Below are 13,805 nucleotides of genomic sequence, written 5' to 3'. Positions count from 1 at the left end.
TCAAGAGCCGTCACTAAGCTGAAGGCAGAGTCTGCATTAGCTCCCTTTCCTATCTACCAGGGATGCTCAGAACAGGCCTGTCCTCATGTTACACTCAGTACATACCTTACTGTGCTGGGGAATGTGGGACAAATGGAAACAGCAGGACTAGAAGATGCAAATGTTGACCCTTTAAAGACAGTGCTGTTGGGGCTTGCTGTGGGGGACCCATGTACACTGACTGCCTGCTCTGGGCTAGGATCTGAGCCAGATGCTCAGTCACTCATTTAACAAATATTTATTGAGTGCCTACTGCATACCAGCCTCTGTTCTAGGTTCTAAGGGCGAGTGAACAAGATGGCAAAGTTCTTGCCATTATAGTGGTGACTGAATTTCTTTGTTTGTGTGTGTGTGTGTTTTAGGGCTGCATATGGGGGTTCCCAGGCTGGGGCTCAAATCAGAGCTGCAGCTGCCAGCATATGCCACAGCCACAGCAACACTGCATCCAAGCTGCATGTATGACCTACACCACAGCTCATGGCAATGCTGGACCCTTAACCCACTGAGCGAGGCCAGGGATCGAACCCACATCCTCATTGTTCCTAGTTGGGTTTGTCACTGCTTAGCCATTACGGGAACTCCAGTGATGTCTGAATTTCATCCTGACCAAAGCTGGGATGAAGATGAAGGAAAATAGAGTCTCAAAGAAGTGAGGTCAGGTGCCCATAATGGCATAGCCATGGGTGAAGTTTGATCTTTTGATTCCGAGTTCTGGGGCGGGGGGGGGGTGCAGTGCCAACACACACAGAGGGTAGGGAGGAGAGATATGAAAGATATTAGGGAAAATTTAACAAAGAGTTCTGTTTATTGTTCTCGCCCCTCCTATGGATAGAAAGCTTCTTTAGATCAAAATGTACTATAAACAAGAGACACCAGGAAAAACGTTTGCTTAAACAAAGTTAGTATCCCTAATATAATTTTACAAATCCGTAAGAAACACATTCCAAAATAAAATGAGGCAAAAAAAAAAAAAAAAAAAAAAAAAGGAGTTCCCGTCGTGGCGCAGTGGTTAACAAATCCGACTAGGAACCATGAGGTTGCGGGTTCGGTCCCTGCCCTTGCTCAGTGGGTTAACGATCCGGCGTTGCCATGAGCTGTGGTGTAGGTTGCAGACACGGCTCGGATCCCGCGTTGCTGTGGCTCTGGCGTAGGCTGATGGCTACAGCTCTGATTGGACCCCTAGCCTGGGAATCTCCATATGCCGCGGAAGCGGCCCAATAAATAGCAAAAAGACAGAAAAAAAAAGAAAAAAAAAAAGAGTTCTTGTCGTGGCATGGCGGAAACAATCTGACTAGTATCCATGAGGACGCAAGTTCGATGATCCCTGGCCTCACTCAGTGGGTTAAGGATCCAGTGTTGCGTATGCTGTGGTGTAGGTTGTAGACAAGGCTCAGATCCCGAGTGGCTGTGGTGTAGGCCGGCAGCTATAGCTCCTCTTCAACCCCTATCCTGGGAACCTCCAAATGCCGAGGGTGCAGCCCTAAAAAGACAAATAAAATAAAAATAAAATACCCTATAGAAATTGAAGGGAGAATGAGGAGGAGAAACTCATTGATTTTTAATGAGCAGTAGAGCATGGTCCTAGACTCAGTAGGGGACCAAATTTATGCCTGCAGTTTCCAGTGCATCAAATTGCCCTTCTTTTTTGCATCCTCACCTAGCCTGTTTGTGGCTCTCTCATTTTTTGGCGGTGCCCGAGGATGCAGACATTCCCGGTTAGGAATCAAACCTGCACCGCAGCAGTAACTTGAGTCACAGCAGTGACAATGCCAGACTCTTAACTGCTAAGCCACCAGGAAACTCCCTTTTTTTTTTTTTTTTTTGTGGTTCCCTTCCTTTCTCCTCCTACTTAGAGTCTGATTATCAAGTCTTCCAACTGTCATCATGATCTGCGTGGTTTCTATTGTTAAGCTGTTGGACTTTTGTTTTGTTTTGTTTGTCTTTTCTAGGCCTGCACCCTTGGCATGTGGAGGTTCCCAGGCTAGGGGTCAAATTGGAGCTGCAGTTGCTGCCTGCACCACAGCGACAGCAATGCAGGATCTGAGCCTTATCTGTGACCTACACCACAGCTCATGGCAACACCCGATCCTCAACCCACTGATTGAGGCCAGAGATTGAAACTTCGTCCTCATGGATACTAGTCAGGTTCGTTTCCGCTGAGCCATGATGGGAACTCCACTGTGGGCCTTTTTAGCAGTGTTTGTTTTTTTTTTTTTTTTTTTTTTTTTTTTTCATTTTTGGCTCTGCAGCATATGAAGCTTCTGGGCCAGGGATCTGATTCGAGCCACAGTCCAAATCTAAGCCACAGCTGTAGTAACACCAGAGCCTTACCCCACTGTGCTGAGCGGGGGATTGAACGCAAATCCCAGCACTCCCAAGATGCACCTGATCCCGTTGCACCACAGTGGGAGCTCCTCAGCACTGCTTCGGAACCCTAGCTACCCTCTAGAATCACTTGGAGCTGATTTTAAAAAATAGCGATACCAGGTCCTTCCCAAACTAATTACACAAGGCCATTCCCATGTGACTCACTGTCAGCGGTGTTGTTGAGACCCACCACTGTATCTAACCACACCTAGTTACTTGGTGTGCCCAGGCCTAGGTCATGAGCATAATATACGCTCAAATTGTGTTAAATAGGCTTGGTCTCCCAGCTCCAATCAAAGAATTCTGATTTTTGCCACTTTTTTTTTTTTTTCTTCTGATGCTAAGCCAAAGAGTCAATAGAGGTGCAGGAGAGGTGTCAGATAGATATCTGTTAGTTGGTACACTTTTCTTTTTTTTTCTAAATTCCCGGGCTGTAATAGCTCAACCTATCTGCAGTTAGTACCAGGTTTATTCAAAATTTCAAAGCAAGATGCATTTTGATTCACTTGGTCAAACAAACATGTTGCATCGCACCATTTGATGGAAGCAATAGGGTAGTGACTGTACGTATTCATCTCTGGTGCCCAGTAAATAGAGGATGAATGAATGACAAAACTGAAACCAGGGAAGTACAGTTTCTCTATACCCATCTCTTATAAGAGTCTCTAGGAGTTCCCTGGTGTGTGTCAGGTTAAGGACTCAGCATGGTCACTGCTTTGACTCAGATCACTGCTGTGGCCAGGGCTCAATCCCTGGCCTGGGAACTTCTGCATGCTGTGGGCTCAGTCAAAAAAAAAAAGGGTCTACTCCCAGGTTAATCGAACCCTTTTCACCACTAAATTATTATTTTGGAATTTCAGTTGAATATTATTGCATTGGTGATGTTTACCCCAAACAACTTTCAAGCACTAAAAACTCTTCAGAGGAGACCAGTTCGTGAGCTAGGACGATGCTCGAGAACATTCTTTCCAGAACTGGGGCTCCGGGAGAGAGCCTGTCATTTTCTCAAAGGCTGGCATTTGCTCTCCTACAAAATCCCGTGGAGTTTTCAGAGACTGAAGACTCTGGAACACAGGTAGGAGCCGCACCAAACTTCTCTTGTTGCATCTGCTCCGTCGGCAGACACGGTACTGTGAAAGCAAATGTCACTGCAGCAGCCATAATTTAAGACGTCCTTTTAAAAAATTCCAATTTCATCATTTCACAGAAGAATAGATCAATATTTCTACAGTTAAGAGTTTAGTTAAAAACCCTGCTGTGCAATGAAATAATGCATCTGCTATTGGCGTAGAGCGACTGGGATGTTAATTCCCTGGTTTTGTGTCAGTTAAGGGCAAATTAGCCTTCCAGCACCAGTCATGACTCATTATGTCATTATGTAGAAGGCACTTACTGTACCTCCACTACTATGCAATTTAGATCCAATAAAAATTGTGACAGCGTTTTTATCCACTTCATTAAGCTACTAATTTCTTGTAAAAAAATGTACATTAATCTTTTTATAGCTTCATGCAGAGTGGCATATTTTTAGACTCTAACATTGATTAGGTCCTGGTTAAGAATAATTTTCACAGTACTTTTAAGAAATGTAAATAAAGTTACAATAATTTAATTTTTCAACATAGTTATGACAGTATTGATCTTAAAATGAACATGTTGGCTGAATTAAATGTGGAGCCCAAATGAAATACCGACTGAATATTTAAACATGCAACAAATTACAAAGCATGGCTTAACAATACCCTGCAAACAGAATGAAGAGAGGGAGCGTGAACCTCTGTGGAAAATATTAATTGCTCATATTTTAAAAAATGTAAATGGGGATTTTTTTTTGACATCTGACTTTTCTTACCCAAATGTTTAAAAAATATAGTAAAAAATCATCTTCCTCCTTTGATTTTTCATTCCTTGTGAAGTATTAATGACTCCTCTGCCTGAATGCATTATGGAAAAGTAGGAAAGGGAAAGTTCCTTCTGTCAAGGTTGTGATATGAGTAGTTGGAGTCAGAGAAGAGGCGTCCAAGGTTTTCAAAAGGTCCAGGGGTCCAGCGGTCAAGGTCAGGGCTTTGGCACCCAAGTACTTGGTGGCAGGAGTTGCTCCGGTTCACTCCAAGCACCCATCCTACCCAGGTCTCTTTTGCACAGGGCTGACCAAGTCACAAGCCACGTCCTTACTGGCTGTGAAGGTGAACTCTAAATGCTTCTTGGCACTTGATGCAATTACACAGATTTCCCATTAGATCCTGACCTGCCGCACTGGACTTATCTGCGTGCTCGGGACTCTGGGCTGCATTCTGACTTTGCTTCCCTCCGGCAGTGATGTCTCCTGCCTTCCTAGGCGAGCGGCCCCAGCTCTGTCCTGGTTTCTGAACCCACCCCATGCTAGCCTTTGACAAGTGTCCACCACTCTGAGATGGGGAGTGAGAGGGGAAATGGGACCATTTGACTTCATCATAAGAGCTATGCAGAGAGTGAACCGTACTGTATTTGGTGTCAAAGACTTAGATTCTTCCAGAAAATAGCTGTGTCCCCTCTCCAAGTCTGTCTCGGTCTCTGACATGAGGGCTTTGTGCTGGGTGTTTACAAAGGGTGGGTATAGAACTAAATGTCTAGGAGAGAAGACCTCCCTCTCAAAGAAGGGGTTCCTTCCTGGGACACTCCTGGTGGGCTGTGCAAGGATGCTGCCAATGCTGGAGAGCTCATTTCTTTCTTGAATTATTATTATTTTTTCTTTTTAAGGCTGCATTTGCGGCATATGGAAGTTCCTGGGCTAGCGATGGAATCAGAACTGCAGCTGCCAGCCTATACCACAGCCACAGTCACAGCAATGCCACATCTGAGCTGCATCTGTGACCTATGCTGCGGCTTGTGGCAATGCTGACTGCCATGAGCAAGGCCATAGATCAAACCTGTGTCCTCATGGACTACTAACTATGTCGGGTTCTTAACCTGCTGAGTCACAATGGGAACTCCCTTTTTTAAAAAAAATTTATTGAAGTATAGTTGATTTACAGTGCTGTGTTAATTTCTGCTGTATGGCAAAGCGAGTTGGTTTTTAAATATGCATGTAATATATACATATATAATATATATATATATACTTTTCCATTACGGCTTATCATAGGATATTGAATATAGTTCCCTGTGCTCTACAGTAGGACCTAGTTGTTTATCCCTGTCCTATATATACTAGTTTGCATCCCATACTCCCTTCCCTCTGCCATCCCGCACCCTCTTGACCATCACAAGCCTGTTCTCCATGTCTGGGAAGCTCACTCTTTTTTCATTTTGTTTTTTGAATTTAGTGAATCCTGAGTCTCTCCCAAAAGGATTTAAACTGTGGTTAGAAAAGAGCTTCCTGGAGTTCCTGTTGTAGCTCAGCAGCAATGAACCTGACTAATACTTATAAGGATGGGGTTTGATCCCTGGCCTGGCTCGGTAGGTTAAGGATCCAGCGTTGCCATGAGTTGTGGTGTAGGTCATATACACGGCTTGGATGTGGTGTTGCTGTGGCTGTGGCTGTGGCCAGCAGCTGCAGCTCTGATTCCAGCCCTAGCCTGGGAACTTCCACACGCTGTGGATGCGGCCCTAAAAAAAAAAACAAAACAAAACCAAAAGCTTCCTGTGTTAATTACGTTTTCCACTTTCACTGCGAAAGTACCAGTCAGAGCAATTCTAAGCTCTGTGACCAGCCAGTCACATCTCAGCATGGACGACGCTGCAGCTGCAGCTAAAGGTAATTAATTATGTTCCTGTCACCAGGGTCCAGGTCCCTGGTTAGGGAAGTGTGTTGTCCCCGATAGGCTTGTGTGGGGCCAAAAGCCTGTCCTTAGCCTGTAGCCCGGCTTGCATCTTTCCAGCCTTTGGCTGCTATCTCAAGAGCCCACAGTGGCTGGAAATAGTCCTTCTGCTTTTTGGCTTTCTCACACCCTGGGCTCAAACAGAGCCTCTTCTCTGGTGCTTCCCCAAAGCCACTTTTCTTTGCAGTTGCTGCCGCTTCCCAAATGTTGACTGCTGGACCACGCTGCTCTCCAAGGAGCGAGGCTGGTTGTGGCTGCCCTTTTCATCTGTGCAATGTTTTACCCACTAGAAAGAGCAGTTCAACTCAGCCCTCATCTCCTAAGAGCATCACTGCCACTCTGTAAGGCAGGCAGACAAACTGAGACCCAGAGAGGCAATGTGACCCACCCAAGGTCGCACAGCTAGGAATCGGCAGAGCCAGGACTGGAACCCTGGCCTTCTAACTCAAGATCCTGTGCTCGGTGTATCAGAGCTTGCAGAATTTTGGGGGGAGTAGGGGCAGGATACCGGCCAAGCACTTGGGCACTAGAGTTGGGTAGATTTGGTCTCAAACTCCAGCTTTCCCGTTTACTAGTTTACTTAGCTTGAATAAACTTACATAGCTTACCTAACTTCTCTGAACCTCTGTTTCATCTTGTATAAAATAGAGATCAATCCCTTTTTTTTAGGGTTGCACCTGTGGCATATGGAAGTTCCCAGGCTAGGGGTCGACACAGAGTGGCAGCTACCAGCCTACACCACAGCCACAGCAACGTGGGATCTGAGCCACATCTGTGACCCATACCCCAGCTCACAGCAATGCCGGATCCTTAACCCACTGAGTAAGGCCAGGGATTGAACCCGTATCCTCGTGGAGCCTAGTTGGGTTCATTACTGCCGAGCCATGACGGGAACTCCTAGAGACCAAAACTGTGTAACCTCACATGGTTGTGGTGAAGATTAAATGAGATAAAATGTGAAGCATTCAGCCTTGTACCTGGCACGTAGTAAACTCAACAAATATAAGATAGGGAATATATATATACAATTGGATCACTTTGCTGAATAGCAGAAATTGGCACAATATTGCAAATCAACAATACTTTAATAAAAATTCCAATTCCTCCCAAAATAAATTCAACAAATGGTAGCCACCATCATCATCACCTCCACCACAATCATCACCTCCACCACCATATCACCACCATCACCACCACTATCATCACCTCCACCACAATCATCACCTCCACCACATCACCACCATCATCACCACTATCACCTCCACCACCATTATCATCACCTCCACCACCATATCACCACCATCATCACCACTATCACCTCCACCACCATCATCATCACCTCCACCACAATCATCACCTCCACCACCATCATCATCATCACTAAATTTTCACTTGAAATCTCACCATGCCCATGCAGCAGGTGTGTATGGATTCATTTATAGATATTCACAATGCTAACAGCTATGGTTGAGAGGGAAAGATGAGGCTAGGCATGGTTTGTGAGAATCTCCTTGGAGGCTGCTCCTGTATTTCTTTCTGCCCATGCTCAGCACCACTTTGACAAGCCCATACCTACCCGGCTCCTGCCTTCTCCCTTTCCTTCACATGCCCACACTCAGGGATGATGGCCTCCTGGCCAGGTGACCTCTGGTTCTCAGGAGGCCACCCGGTGACACGGATGCAGCAGCTGGGGAAACAGGATCCAGCCCAGAGGAGGAGTTGAGCTGTGCCCCAGGCACCCAGGCTCTCTCTCTAGGAAGAACTTGTGTTCTGGGGTCACCTAATTACTCCTTGCAGAAAGCTCTTTCTACTTAAGTATAGGGTTCTGGATGTGACGCTGTCTGCAAGGCAACCCTGAGGACCGGCAGGCGGATAAGTTCTCTTTCTCTTCAAAGCAATGATTCCTTCGAGCTTTGTATAAATACTCAATCCTCAATCAGTTTCCTATTATGACAATGCAAAGGAGCAGTTAGTTGCATCTTCACAATTAAGACTTGGAGTCAACAGCAGTGAATAAATTAAACTTCCTGTCCTGCTCATCCTCTCCCAGGACCCTGGATTCCCAGGCAGTTCTGTCCTGAGCATCAGGCTGGGAGAAGAGGAGGGCTGGGGGCTGCCCTCTCCCCACCAGGCTGCCAAGTCCCAGAGTAGGAGGAGTTTCGGTTAGCAGCCTCCTTTGCCAGATGGCATTTGATACGAATATTGACATTAATGGCGTTTGGATAATGACGCTGTCTGTGGCGGGGGCTTTATTGCTTTTATGAACGGCGTGGTCCTGGAGGGAACCATTCAGATTAGTTACCTTTGTGTGTGAGTTGCAAATGTTTAACAGACAATTATCAGGAGACGGTGTTCTAGGGGATTCGGGTGATTCCTCAGGCAGGTTCTGCCGTCAGTCTGTGCCCTGGAGCTCAGCATCTTGGAGGAGTCAGTGGGGGCCGCTGGAGATCACTGCCTTCCGTGCAGAAGCCAGTCACCCCAACCTTTCCCATTTGTCCTCCAACGAGCCTTTCACATCCTCGGGGGTCCTGCTTTGTTGCAACCTCTCCAGATCAGATACATCAAAACCTTACCTTTTACACTTCCTGGGGGAGTTTGAGCCTCTTCCTATTAAAAATGAATAATAAAATCCTCCGCTTTCATCCTAATGGGGTTAGTAGGAGGTGTTTAGCTTTTTATAGCTACCTAGATGATGGAAGGAGGCAGATGAAGCCATCACAAAATTAAGGAAGAGGTCATCATTAGAAGACCAGGGACTGAAGTCTTTTAAAAGCATTTCTGGTCTTAATTCAAAGCATCTCTCTGGAGAGCTTCAGTGAGCAGAGGCTGTGGGTTTCCTCTGTTGGAACCAAAGCTTTGGCAAGGTGGGGTCCAAGGGTAACAGGCTGCTCTGCAAGTCCTGAGGAAGGACCAGGAGCAAATGGATTCAAGGATTATCGGATGGAGAGTTAGGGCTGTTTCCCTATATTAGGCAAAAGCCTTCTGCCCTTGCGAGAAACGAATGAATGAATAAATGAATGGGAACTTAGGTATCCTGGGGGTCCAGGGAAATGGTTTCAGAGGCCGGGCTGGCTGTTGCAATGGACCAGATGCTCCTGGGATCTTAGCTATACGGCAAAGTGGGAAATCAGGAGGCTGAACTGAAGTTCTGGAAACAGCATAAAAATGGATTGTTGTGTGTGCTCCCAGTGCAGTTCTAAATCTGAATACAAAATAGAGATGATGCTCCTTTGCTCCTTTCAGACTAATGATTTTGTCCTTTTTCCCTCTCCTCCTCGTTTTATTTCTTCATCTATAACATCTGCAAGAGGGCAGCCAGACTAATAAAACTGTGCTAAGCTCGCCTAATGCCAGCCATTGATCCAAGGGTGGGACCCAATTAATCAATGTGGAATTTTAGCCGTGTTCACGTCCCTAAGGGACATCAGGCCCAAACACAGCTCCGGCTGCCACCAAGGGGAGGCATCTGAAAACCGACGTCGCTGTGATTCTCTGGGTTTGACTTCTGCGAGGTGGTGAGGGATGGGGTGCCTGCCCCCCAGGAATAGCCTCTGTGGATGGCCACCTTGGGTGTTTGATGGCCTTGTTTTTGGAGATGCTCTCTGACTTCCCCTGAGTATGACGTCACTGCAGGATTTGCTGGGCTCCATGTCCTGCAGGAGATGGAAGGGGGTTTCTAGAACAGAGAAAACCCCACCCAACAAGGTACTTCTCAAGTAACTGCAGGCCTGGAAGATCATGTCCTCTAACCCACTCCTTGTGCACTAGAGGAAACAGGCCCAGAGAGGGAAGGGACGTCCCCAAGGTCACGGAGCGAAGTCGTTATGCTGCAGAACTAGAATTCATGTCTCCTGGGCCAAGCTCGTCTCCATCCCTATACCTAGAAAGCTGAGTCAGGATTAGAACTTGCTGCAGTCACACGAGAGCATCAAAGTGTTGATACAGCAGTTGCAGAGGATTTAGGCAGGGTCGAGACACCCAAACTGAAGAATTCAGTTTGAAAAAATTGTAATACCTTAAAAAAATAGGCCGGATATTCTTTTTCTTCCTTTTTCTTGAACATGTTTTTTTAATTGAGAGCTATTACATACATATGGACACGTGTATACAACAAACACAGACATGATTTGACAAATAACTTTTTTTGTCTTTTTAGGGCCGCACCTGTGGCATATGGAGGTTCCCAGGCTAGGGGTTGAATTGGAACTATAGCTGCCGGCCTAGGCCACAGCCCCAGCAATGCCAGATCCAAGCCCTGTCTGCGACCTACACCACAGCTCATGGCAAAGCTGGATCTTTAACCCACTGAGTGAGGACAGGGATCGAACCTGCGTTCTGGATGCTAGTCAGATTTGTTTCCGGTAAGCCACGGCTGGAACTCCAGACAAATAATTTATTATAAAGCAAATACCTTTGCAACCACATTTCAGGTTAAGAAACAGAATATTGCCAACTCCCCCAAAGCCCACTGTGTGCCCCCCTCATCTCAACCCCCTCCCTCCTAGAAGTCATCCCTACCTGGACCATTTCCTTGCCTTTCTTCATAATTTCCCCATCCACATAGCTTACCGCTGCCTGCTTTTAACCTTTGCATATATGGAATTATCTTATATGTGTGTGTTCTTTTGTGTCTTGTTTCTAGATTCCATCATTGTGAGTCCACATTGTTTCCTCTAGCTGGATTTCATTCATTTGCTGGCTTTTTGTTTACTTGTTTTTTTGGGTTTTTTTTTTTTTTTTTGCTCTTTAGGGCCACACTTGAGGTATATGGAGGTTGCCAGGTTAGGGGTTGAATCAGAGCTGCAGCTGCCGGCCTACACCACAGCCACAGCAACATCAGATCCAAGCCGCGTCTGCAACCTCCACCACAGCTCACAGCAATACCATATCCTTAACCCACTGAGCAAGGCCAGGGATCGAACCTGCAACCTCAGGGTTCCTAGTTGGATTCATATCTGCCACACCACAATGAGAACTCCTTCTTCTTGTTTTTTTTTTTAACATGAAAATTATCTTAAAGAAATGTATTAGAATCCCGCCCTATGAAATAAAGCGTGATCCTTGACATAGCTCAGACTATAGGTGTTGGAACCAGGGTGCCCCAGAGAGGCTGCTTTTTGGACTTTGGTTCTCAACCCCCTGATCAAATGCCATCTTCTTTTTATAGCTTAGGTAGGGCCTGATTTTTTATGAATCCCTTCAAATATGTATTAATTTAAGGGACACAGAATTGTGCTGGGGTCCAGATCTCCCCACAGCCAGGTTAGGGGAGGGAATCCCAGAGTTCCTTGCTTTGCAAATGAGGAGCCTGACTTAGACCATGAGCCCCCTGGGGGCAGGCGCTGTGTTACCTTACATCCCTACCACCCAGTATAGATCAGTCCACAGTAGATCAGTAACATTTGTCCACCAAAGGACAGAGTAAAGGTCATTCAGAAGAGCCCTCCGCAGGATGCCTGTATTTTCTCAACAAGATGGTCTTCAGTGACCAGAGGAACCATTTCCTTGGTGGGCTGATGGAGGCCCCCCACCAAAGGCAAAAAACCAGTTTAGTTACAGAGGCAGGAATCTTGATTATCTTCAGCACATCTGTGTCTTATATTCAAAAAGACCTTAGAGAGGGGTGGGTTAACCAGACACGCACCATTTCTCAAGAAATTGCATAAAAGGGAGTGTGGGAAGAGAGGATTTATTAAAAACAAATACAGCCTGCAATGCTTTTGCAGGGAGCTCTGGAGAGCTGGGTGGGGCTGCTCTAGGTCTCCTGCTTTGAGGTGTAGGGTTTGTAGTTACTGAAGCATCTTCAGCTGGCCTCCTGCTTTGTCGGGAGAAGGAGCTGATAGTGGGACTGTCCCTGCTGCTTCGTGGGTTGGGCAGGCTGGACAGCACTTTGAGAGGCCTTCTGTGCTCTCCTCTTCCACGTGGGGGTGCTCAGTGACCCTCACCTTACCCACCCAGGTCAGGCATCAGAATGGCTACCATGGCAGCAGCGATGCCTATGCATATACATTGTTGAATTTTTTTAAGTGTTTTTTTTTTTTTTTAAGTTCTTCTGTTGAAGAAATATCTTAAAATATTTAGGACACTGAAGGCGTATTACAGGATCAACCTCCAGCCCCACCCCCCAGACACCCTGGAAGCTTCCAGGACTTTTATGGAACCCATCCTGGAAGTTAAAAATCTCTACTTTTCTTCCTCCCTCCCTTTCTTCTTCTCTTTCTTCCTCCCTTTCGTTCTTTCTCCCCTTCCCTTCTATCTTTTGGCAGCACTCACTGTAATTTGCATGGATTTATTTCTGAGATTGTTCCTGATGCCAGCCTTCCCCAACCAGATGTGAATTCTACCTTGTTTGGATCACCAGTATTCAGCTAAGGGCTTGGTAGGTACTTGGTGATGGGTAAATATTTGTTGAATAATGAATGATGGGTGAATCCTGAGGGTCTGCCTCAGTCGTGGACTAAAGGATAAAAGACCAGTCCTTGAACCTGGTCCAGGTCTCAGTCAAGGGCAGTTCGGAGCTCTCCACCGAGAACGACCGCCTGTAAGCCCCCAGAGAGCCCTGGAAGGCGCCGCGGGGAGGCCCGCCTTCCTGGAAAGCTCCGCTTGGAATTGTCTTCAAAAGCTGCGACGCAGCCCCCGGAGTTTGAGCACGAATAAATCATTAGCATTTTATTTACAATTCTGGGTTTACAATTCCTAGAAAAGGATCCTGCTGTTCAGTGCGGATTCCTGCTTTGCTGGCTTTTCGCGGCGCCGCCTTCTTCTCTCGTCTTTGGGGGACAGGGTTTGCTCAAAGCTCACTTGGGCACGAGTGGGGTGTGGAGCGGGCGCGCGGAGGGGCTGGCCTGGAGGAAGGGGGATGCTCCTCTCTCCCCGTCGCGTTTCCCGACGACCCTGAATGGAGAAGTCGTACCCTCTCCGTTTCACCGGGAAAACAGGTTTGATTCAAAGAGGGCTGGGGACTTGTCCAAAGTCACACAGCTCGTGCAGAAGTTTGCAGGTCTTTGGAGCTCTAAACCCGGCTGGGCTGAGGCAGACCCCGGGAACCTTCTGCTCCCCCGCCCGGCTCTGGTCGCCCACGGTGACCGCCCGCCGCGGCCGCTAGATGGCAGCCTTGGTCTCCGCCGGGCGGCCCGCAAGGGCTCCGCGGGCGCCGTGGCCACGCTCTGGAGGGTCAAGCCGGTGGCCCCGCGGGCTGCTCCTGGGGAGGCCCTGCCATTGGCACCCAAGCCCGAGATGATTGGGTCCAAGTGACCAAAAGAAGAAGGTTTCTGGAAGCAGTCCAGGCTCCCCTGTCTGGAACGAGCAGGGTCTTGTTTGGGCTTTCATGGCGTGGGGTCCGAGGGCGCGGCGGCGGGGGCTCCGGGATCTCTGTAGGGTGGCGATGCTTTCAACCCTGGCAACTTGGGACGCGCGCGCAGGGCCTGCAGAGGCGGCGCGGGGTGAAATCGCTGCGGGAGGCCTGTTCTGTCATGTCCCTTAGGTCGAGACCCATGGTTAAGCCTCCTCTCGTCTCTCTGCTCCAGACTTGGGCGTTCTGAGCCTCTCACTAGGGACGTGGTGACACTGGGTCAGTCACTGACGGCCTCTTAGCCACAG

Source organism: Sus scrofa, chromosome 6 (assembly GCF_054392235.1).
Source record: "Sus scrofa isolate SSC_HxYL_T2T_F1_AM1 chromosome 6, Sscrofa_HxYL_maternal_Yorkshire_Landrace_v2.0, whole genome shotgun sequence".
NCBI lineage: Eukaryota > Metazoa > Chordata > Mammalia > Artiodactyla > Suidae > Sus > Sus scrofa.
This window is presented reverse-complemented; position numbering follows the sequence as displayed.